The following is a 10,954-nucleotide window of genomic DNA, read 5'->3' as shown; positions in this document are numbered from 1 at the left end:
TGGCTCTAGTTCTTTCTTCCCTGAGAATTTTCCCATCAATGTCCATGAGAAGAGGCATATTCAATTTTGGTTTTGGAGAAACAGTACAAAATATGACTGTATTAGATGTGTTCATTTTTTTAACAGCATGCCAAAATACAATTGAAGTTGTGGGACAAATGTGGTAATGTGGAGCAAGGGACTCAATCCTATAGGAATTGAGTTTAAGATTTCCCACTCTTACATGATTACAATACCTTTCTTCCAGGATTATATAATAATTCCAAGTACTTTAACAGTGCTAAGAAATATCTTAATTTTCTTATATTGATTTATTTTTTATCATGACTACTCCATGACATAAATATACTTATCATCCCTTTTTATATATAAGGAAACTGAAAGTCAGTAAATTTAATTTAATTAGCACCACAGGTAAACAGAGATAAGATAGATATATGAGTCTAGTGAGGCTGCTGAGCTCATGATTTTATCCAATATACCATACTTCTTATTTATGAAACCAGATCACACATTATGGCTCTTCCAGATGATGTTGCTTACATCTTAATTTGAATTCAGGTGGGTGAGTTAAAATTATGGAAAGCAGGTGAGAAAAGAGTCCTGGAAGAACTGAAGCTGGTCTCTGAAAATGTGGAGGTTCCAGTTAGGCAAAGGGAAAAGTAAATGTGTCCTGCCCCAGCCTACTAGATTAAAATAAAAGGTCACACTAAAAACTGTCTCAGTTCCTATTATCTGACACATCATGCCAACTTTCAACAGATATTTACAAGGTATACTAACAAAAACAAAAATCAAGAGGAAAACAGTCTGAAGAGACAAAGCAAACATCAACCATATTTAGATACAACAGAGAAATCCATTTAGGAAAAGGAGAATTATATAGATCACAAACTTGAATCCATATAAAAAAGAATGTTAGAAAATCAACAAATAAAGGTAAATAAATATCTTTTTAAAAATGTTTAATTGATCTAAGATAACTTTGCTCAAAGTAATATTAATAACTGTGTGTTGAATGATTACAGCTTATAAATATATAAAATGAATGCCAACAATGTTATAAGGGAAAGGAAGGTTTAATTAGAAACACATTTTTATACTACTCATGAAGTGGGACACTATTATTTGAGAGAGGAATTAGGAAAATTGTAATGTATATTCTCAATCTATATTTAATTTGTCTATATGTTATAAATATGTATGATGTAAATATACATACTATATAAAATTGTTTTTATATAAATATACATTAATTTATATTGATGTAAATACACATTAATTTGCATGTTATAAATGCATATTGTATACTTACAAATATATATTGCAAACTCTAAAACATTTTTAAAGTAGTATAATTGTGCTAAGAGGGAAAAATTGTATAAAAAGAGGGAAAAAAGAAAAAAATAGCTAGTACAATGGAGGGAAAACAGCTACAAAATGGTAGGTAGTAAATCAACTGTAGCAGAATCACTTAAATGTGAAAGGTCTAAACATACCAATTAAAATACAAACAGTGAGGATTTCTTTTCTTTAAAAAAGATCCAAATATATGCTATCGGTAAGAAACTCTTTTTAAAATAAACATATAGGTATCTTAAACAGATGGAGAAATATATACCATAATATCATTAATCAAAAGAAGGCTAGTGTAGTAAATTAATTTTTGACAAAGGGGATTTCAAAACAAAGAGGGGCATTACATAACGATGAAGAGTCAATTCTACAAAAACACAACAATCTTTAACATGTATGAACATGAAGAGAACATCAAAATATGTGAGGCAAAATCTCACAGAAATGCAATTTTTACAGCTGGGGGTCTTAACAGTTCTCTTTCTATTATTAGAAATGACACAGCAGTAAGGATACAGTTGCTTTGTATATCATCATCAATCAACTTCTACTTGACATTGATAGAATATTTAACTAATCAACTTCTACTTGACATTGATAGAATATTTAACCCAATGACATCAGAATATACATTATTCTCAAGTTTATATAGAATACTCAACATGATTGACCACATTCTGGCCCATAAAACACACATAAATGAATTCAAAGGAATAGAAATCATACAAAATATGTTCTCAGATCATAGGGGTATTACACTAGAAATCAATAAAAAGAAAGATAAGTGGTAAACCCAAAATATTTGGAGATGAAACATCATACTACCAAATACATGGTTCAAAATAGAAATCTCAAGAGGAATTTTAAATATTTTGAAATAATGAAAATGAAGATAAAATGTGTTAGATGCAGTGAAAACAGGGCTTAGAAGGAAGTTTAGAGCATTAAATTAGTAGAAAAGAAGAAAGTTCTAAAATTAATAACCTAAGCTTCTCCATTAGGGAACCAGAAAAAGTGAGCATTTTAAACTTAAAGCTAGAGGAAAAGAAATAATAAAACAAGAGCATCAATCAATAAAATTAAAAATAGGAAATCCGTGCAGAAAATCAACAAAACCAAAAGTTTGTTTTTTGAAAGTTAAGTGTAATTGACAAGCATATATCTAGCTAAAGAAACAAAGAGAGAAGATAAAAATTAGCACTATAAGAAATGAGAGATTATCACTACTGATGCCACTGTCCACATAAGGATAATAACAGTTTGACATTAACAACTCTATGTCCACAAATTTGATAATTGAGTTGAAACGGACAAATTCCTTAAAAGACACAAACTCCTAAAACTCACACAAGTTGAAATGATTCATCTAAATAGTCCAATATTAAACACATTGAATCACTATTTAATAATCTTCCAAAAAAGATACAATTAAACTCAAGTTATTTTCTGGTACATTCTATCAAGAATTTAAGGAAGAATATATGACACTATGCACTTATTAAAACCCATAGAATTTTATAGCTGATGAATGAGCATTAATGTATGCAAATCAATGTGTATTTGAGCTAATATTTACATATAACATATATATTAATCTAATATTCATCTATATGTATAAATTATATTTATTATACATATTAATGTAATATTTATAATATTCATTAGACTATATATTTAGGAGTGTAGAAACCCCTGGAAGAACTGCAGACTGTAACATGATCACATAACTGTATTACAAATGTATAAAATAATTTCAGTGAAGGGGATGGGGAAAGAGGTGCTGACCTAAGTAATACTGGAAATGAGAGAATTTTATAAGAAAGGAAAAGGAAGTACACAGAAGAACTGTACTGTAGTTACTAAAGATGTTTCCCAGGGGTTATGTGCTAACAGTTCTAATACCACTATTCATGTGTGCTACAATAGAATGTTCAGTAAATGGAGGGCAGAAAATGGGAACCAGGTTTCACACTCTTGGAGCTGAAGTTTCAAGGTAAGCAGGGTTAGGAAACCAGAATAATCCATGGAAAGAGATTAAAATTGGACACATCAGTATGAATTTATGCTTAGCTTACTACAGATAAAGATTATTACATATGGGAATATATACAGATTTTTATATATATGTTTGTACACATATACTTTTTGTTTGGTTACCTGAGAAAGCCTATAATAAATGACACCCTTGTAGCAATGAGTACACCCAGTCCAGATACTGGTTTCTGATGTCATTCTCCAATAATAGGAACAAAGGCTCCTTGGAGAAATGGCTGATTCCAGGACTGGGGTAGGAAGTACATAAGATGAGCCTGGAGCATTTACAGTGCCCGCACATAAGGAGTGTTCAGAAAACCAAACCCGTTTTTGATGAGGGTATGTCAAAGTACATAGGCACAAGTAAAAGAGCTCCCAATGGCTAACACTAGAATTTTAACCAACAGAATAAAATAGTGCTGAATTATAACCCAAAACATGAAATAAGGATTCCTGAGTCCATACTTAAATGGAAGAAGAGACAAATACCCTGTACAAAAGAATTCCAAATAATGTAGGTAATACTCCACTGTCAAGGAGGGGGAACATCACTTCCCACACCTTAGGTATGGGCTGCACATTGTGATTCCCTAACAAAGTGTACAATACAGAATGCGGGAAAATAAAGATTAACTTTACTTTAAAGAGATCTCAGCCAGGTGATTAAGGTCAATGTCCACAGTTATAAATCACAGTGATAGTACATATACTTGATGAAGTTTACACTCTGTGATCTTCCTTCCAACAACCCGTAACACCAGTCTTACCATGAGAAAAACATCAAATTCCAATAGTGGGGCATTCTGCAAAACACCTGGTCAGCTGTCCTCAAAGCTGTCAAAGCTACCAAACCAGGGAAAGCCTGAGAGACTGCCACAGCCCAGAGCAGCCTAAGGAGACAGGACAACTAAGTGTAATGTGGTATTCTAGATGGGATGCTGTGAAACAAAAAGGACATTAGATACAAACAAATGAAATGTAAACTGTGGGTATTATTTATAATACTTATCAATGTGTATTCAAAGTTGTAACAAATATACTAATCTGTTAATGTTAGGGGAAACTCAGTGTGGAGTATACCAGAACTCTCTTCTCAAATTTCCTGTAAAACTAAGACTGTTCTAAACATAAAAGTCTATTGAAAAGGAAGGAAAAAAATGAAAAACAAACAAAGAATGAAGTACTGATAAATGCTACCACCTTGATGAACCTTGAAAGTATGCTGAATAAAAGAAGCTAATCCCAGAAAAATCACTTATGTATGGTGTAATTCCAAAAATGAAATATTACTAGGCACAGCTATAGAGACAGAAAACAGATTAGTGATTGCCAAGGTTTGGGGCTAGGGAGAATACCGACTGCTAAAAGGAATCATTACTAATGGGTATGGGGTCTCTGTGAGGATTTAATGTTCTGAAATTAGATGATGATTAATGCACACTTTGTGAATATACTAAAGACCTCTGGATTGTATACTTTAAAAAGATGAACCTTATGGTATATGAAATTTACCTTGAGAAAGTTCTTATTTAAAAAATCACTGCAAAGATTTGTGTCCCTAAAACAAGTATGATTCAGGGTCCAGTGCACTCCTGGCACTGCCAAAAATCTAATGACCAATAAAATTACTTGAAAACTATGAGCCAAGAAAACTTTATCATTAACATTTACAGGATAATTAAATAGTCTAAAAGTGTGTACATGTGTGTATATGTATGTACAAAGCAGTATAGTTATATGCTATATTAATATAAGAAAACTCAGGCCTGAAGAAGTAAAATAACTTTTCTAAGATTGTGAAACTAATAACTAAAATGAACATTAATTCCAGACCATACATCTTTCAAGTAATCCACAATTCTCCTTGATTATGGTATTCCACTCTCCTGATTTTGCTTCCTGTGTTTTCCGTATAGGACCCCTTTGGCAAAAGTTTCCCCTGGCTTATGTTTGTGGTCTTTATCATGTGGTACGAGGCTGTTGCTCGTTAGCTTGCCTCCTCTATGCTGTCTGCATATTTGTTGGCCTGTTCTAAATCTCTGATTTTACCTTAAGAAGTCAAAGAAAATCTTCTTTAAAGCAAATGTGTCTCTTCCTGACATTATTAATATTATTAAATCACTTGCTTAGCCTATCACTGTCACATAAAATAGTGATAATAAAAATAGGAATCCAATTATGTGTGAAATAAATGAGAACTGACAATGACTTATCACATTGATTGGCAAAGGATAGAGGTTCAATTACTAAATTTACCTACCTTACTACTTTGCATGGTAAGTACATATCCTGGTGTGTTTTGATAGAGTTGAATAATGTAAATCATTCTATATTCTGGATTTTTAATTTTTTAAATTCTTTTTCATCTCTAACAATTAATAATAATCACCATTACTTCCCTAAAATGTCCTTAATATTTAATGCATACTGACAGATTAATCTATAGAGATACCATAAAACAGTAAATATGTGTGAATGTTCAAACTAAGAAAATGGTGTTCTAATAATTCAGAAAAAAGTTACTGAAACATACAGAGATTTTACTAGGAACTGAGTATGATATATTTAGTTCAGTCTGCAATTTAAAATGAGTGAAAAAATATTCAGCACAGAGGAAATAAATTATCTTAATGTAATACCTTTAAGTCATTTTAAAATAGATTATATTGTATAAACCAGGTTAAAATTTAAATCCAGTATAGAACAACAAAAAAATGAAGTTTTTAGAGGAGATAGTGTGAAATTGATATTGTTCTTATGCATCTGAAGTATTTTCTTGCAAATGGTCAGTGAACCATTAATATATTTGGACAAAATTTTTCAAGTAAAATTTCTATAAATTTCAAGAGTTTAATTACTGATGAATCACTAGAATATGCTGCTCTTAACTCTGGAATATTCCCAATCAATTTTGGAAGTAGGTTAATGGGGGAAAATAACTCTATGTCAATGACTACTCAAACCATATACATGTAAATCAGGTCACTAGGACAAGAAAAGTGTATCTAGGCTATTTTCATCTGGGAACAACTGCAGTAGGCAGGCAGCTCACTGTCACTCAAATGAAGGCTTGGTCTTATTCACATTCAGGCTAGTAGGACCCAACTGCCTTTTAGCCTGATTATCACTGTAAGCAAAAGTGCTTTAATTACAAGAGAAAAAAAAAAGTTAATGGCTCAATTTGAGGAGATAGTTTAAAAAATAGGGATTATGTTTTTGAATCTACAAACTGAGGTTCAGGGGACATCAGACTTATGAACAAGGGAGGTCACAGAAACTATCTTTAAGGAGCATACTATCAACACCAAGCATAAGGACCTACTTTAAAATGTTTTTATTTCTTTCACAGTAATTGTTTTTTAGTGTATCCATCTGTAACTAAACTTGTAAATAGGTTTTGTAGCCAGATAAACTTATGAGGTTGACTTGAAGTCTCTGATCATTATTTATTCTTCATTTATAAAAAGAGTAAATGCAGGAACAAAGCTTGAATGGATGGCTGCCATGAGTTAACACTCGGTTGTGATTACAGGTACAAGCTTTGTGTTTTAAGTACTGTCTTTGCAAATCAGCAGCTATAGGACTACGGGCTAGTCAACTTCCATATGCTTCACTATCCTCCCCTTGAAAATGGATATTATGGTGATAATGATAAAGCATATCACAATCATAACAACTCTGTTATAAAGCTTACTATGAAGATACTATGAAGATTAAAATACTACTGGCAAGCTGCTTATCACAGTGTGAAAACAAATCAGATAAATTTAGTCCTTCCATCAGAGACATAGGAAGTATTGTATAATTTAGTAAGACATGCATTGTTGCAGATTGCATGACTTGAAAATAAGTCTATAAAAATTTCATAAACTTTATGTATAAAGCTGAACTTATTTGTGATGGCACAATACAACACCATTTGATTTATTTCTTGGTAGTGATAACTGAAAAACTTTTTGCAAATGACAAGAGGCACAGAGTGACAAGGGCATCTGTATGAGTCCCTCTACAGCAATGCAAAATTCAGAGGGGACATTTGCTTGAGAATTATACCCACACCTTCATATCTCTGGGGCTGACTCATAGTTACTATTTGCCATGAGGGACCTCATATTCATTTAATTCAGGCCCATGACCAATTCTTTAAAGATAATTGGTTTTTGACCTCTGGCCTATAACTCAGTGATATTTTCTTCAATTCTTTAAGGGAAAGAAATCTGTCTTTGTATTTTTACTTCTCAGAATCATAAAATTACTTGAAAAGAAAAAGAAAGACTCAGAATCTCAAAAAACCTGAGGCAGCCTTTATGCATAAACAACCGGATCAACTTTTATATAGCACATTTTCAAAGATTCCAGGTAGACCACCACTTTCTCAATTATTCCTGGCACTATGTTTTAGAAAAAGAAAAAGGCTGGGGTCAGGGGAAAAGGAGACAGAAGACATTGCTCTTATCACACTTGACCAGTATATTTTTATAGCATTTTTATATATAAAATCAAAGTAAAGTTATTCCAATGAAGAAACTTAAGGCCTTCGCCATTAGTCTCTATTCCACACATAATAGTGAACCCTAAGACACTGCCACAGAATACTATTTACCTAGTAAGTATATTTGTAAACCAAAGGGTAAAGAGGTTAAGATTCTCTTTAGTTCCAACATGTGATGATATCAGAAGTTTTTATTTGAAAATAATCTTAGAGATGATCTAGATCCAGTTTAAGACATTTATTTTAAATAGAAAGATTAGAATTATCAGTGGCTTTTAAACTAACTTATCATCATATTCACTTGGGAGCTTTTTAAATAAACAGATTACACAAACAACATTCTCAAAGATTTGACACAGGGAATCCGGTTTGAGTAACCAGAACATGAAATTTTCCAACCTATCAAGGGAATTACAAATCACCAATGTGTGAGACAAAAAAAAAGGACAGTGAAACAAAATCTCCATTTTCAGTACTAAAAGATACTAGACCATTAGTGACTATGTACTTGACTCTTTAAGAGAAAATTTTAGAAAAAGCAACAAAAATGAAATATTTTTTTCCATATGCTTCACTATCCTCTTCTTGAAAGTGGAGAAAGAGAAACGAAAAAACAAAATGTGCAGAAAACATCAGATGGACTGTACCCCTCTTTATTTTTTACTCAATTGTTGCTAAGGTTTAGTGTGGTAAAGCATAAAACTGTAATGATCATTTCATAAATTATGGGATTTGGAGACAGAATATTTACAGGAAGATGTTGGCTCCACTGTTTGTTCATAATTAAACCAATACTGTTGAACAATCTGTCCTTAGAGCTTTCTCTCTTAAAATGGGAACAATAATAGACTCATATAGAAGTGCTTTATATGTTAAACAGGAAATGGATATTTCTAAATAACTGAGAAAAATAAAAAGATCTGAAATAAAGTACTTAGTCTAAGTAATATTTTAGAATTAATCTGATTTCATTTTTATCACTACATCATGAGTTTCCCATGTGGGAAAGCTGAAGCTTAGAGAATTTCAATGAATTCTCAAGGTCAAAAAACTAATAAATTGTACAGTTAGAATTTGAACCCTGGCTTCTGTATTTCCCTAGTCCAAGTTTTTAAAATCTGGTGTGCTTTATAATCTAGTAGTATTTTCAAGAATATACAAGAAACAGATTTCTACCCAACTTGACATAATTTGCATTCACTACTGCGTATCAACAAACAGATTAATGAGCCCTAAAGTCAGAGAGTTTTCACAGCATATATTTCCCTGGATGAAAGATGAACTCTGTCTACAGAAATCTTATCAAATACTGAGAAAAGGGAAGATTCATGCCTTTATATATACTTATGATGTTGATTTCATGTTGTTTAATGTGACAATAGTGCCTGATACTCTGTTGATACAGATTTGCAAGTTTTGTAAGACTGACAATTGATAGAGTTTATTTTTTTTACAGTATTTATATTTATGTACTTTAAATATTTTGTCTTTGGTACACATCAGCCCCTAAGAGGCGGCATTAATTACAATCCCTATATTCTTATAAGATCACGCACATCAAATCTCTTTTCCTTTCTTTCCCCGTTATTGGACCTTCCTTTCAGCTCTCATGAATCCCTTGAATATCACAAGTTACCTACATGTAAAATTGGTGTGTCCTGCTACCTGATGCTCAAGTTACATATTATATAGGTTTTTAACTCTTTCTCTTTCTTCACTACAAGGAATATGATCAACAGCTAGACATAAATTTCTGGCTCTTTATTTTTTTGTTATTTAAGCTTTATATACATTAACTTTTGCCTTGGAGATAAAAAAAGTCTAGCACATCATTTATGCTCTAAATTTTAACAAGTCTTTTCCACAATTATGTATAGCCAATCTACTAGATTCAGGTCTAAGCAAACGTGTTTTATGATTGAGTCTGCAGGTTTAAATCAGGAGATCACTGAACAAGTTCTACAAATAGAGAAGAAAAATAAAATTTAATTGACATTTCTAAAACAAAATATTTCTCCTACCTTTCTCTAATGGAATGGAACTTGCTAAATCATTCATGTATTCATTAATTTCTTTATTCATTAAGGCACTCAAAAATGTTTACTGAATTCTTACAAGTTCAATTTTGAAAATTCATGAGTTACCATATCACAAGGGACAGATGTTACATAAACACAAAAAATGTAAAAATACAATATTCTTCAGAAGCGAGTTTTCGGAAAGAGTAATATGGAGTTCAAGTTTTGCCATCTTTGACCACATGGATGAACATAGAGAGTATTATGCCAAGTTAAGTAAGTCAGAGAAAGAAAAATGTAGTATTATTTCAGTTATATGTGGAATCTAAAAAACAAATGAACCAACAAAATGCAAAAAACACTAATAAACACAGAGAACAAATTGGTGATTACCACTAGGGAGGGGGAAAGGGGACAAACGAAACAGGAGAAGAGATAAAGAGGTACAAACTTTCAATTATAAAATAAATTAGTCATATGGATGAAAAGTACAGCATTGGGAACACAGTCAATAATGTTGCAGTATCTTTGCATGTCGACAGATGGTAACTACACCTATTGTGATGAGCATTTAGTAATGTATATAATTGTTGAATCACAATGCTGTACATCTGAAACCAATATTAATACTGTATAACTATTTTTCAATAAAATATAAAATAAACTAATGCAATTAAGAACTCAGAAAAAATAGGACATGTAATAAGGAATGTAGACAATAGTCAATAATTTTTCCCCAGCTTTCCCTATTATTCACAGAATATGGGATATATGAGCAGATTCTTAAAAAAGAGGTGTGAAGGTTTTTTCTCTTTTTTTTTTTCCTCCTCTCTCTTGCTCTCAGAAGAAGAAAAGATAGAATAGAGTGTAGGAAAAGGCACATATAGCATGCTGCCCATCAAAATTTAATATGTGGCAAAACCAACACTCAAAATAAAATGTAAAACCATAAATATATTTATTATTAATTAAGAAATAATGAAAATGCACTAATATTAGGAAAGATAAATTTTATTAAAGGAAAAATATTTAAATCCAAAAGAATTTAAAGCAA

Source organism: Manis javanica, chromosome 1, assembly GCF_040802235.1.
Source record: "Manis javanica isolate MJ-LG chromosome 1, MJ_LKY, whole genome shotgun sequence".
NCBI classification, from domain to species: Eukaryota; Metazoa; Chordata; class Mammalia; order Pholidota; family Manidae; genus Manis; species Manis javanica.
The sequence above is the reverse complement of the archived record's forward strand: the minus strand, read 5'-3'. Positions refer to the sequence as shown.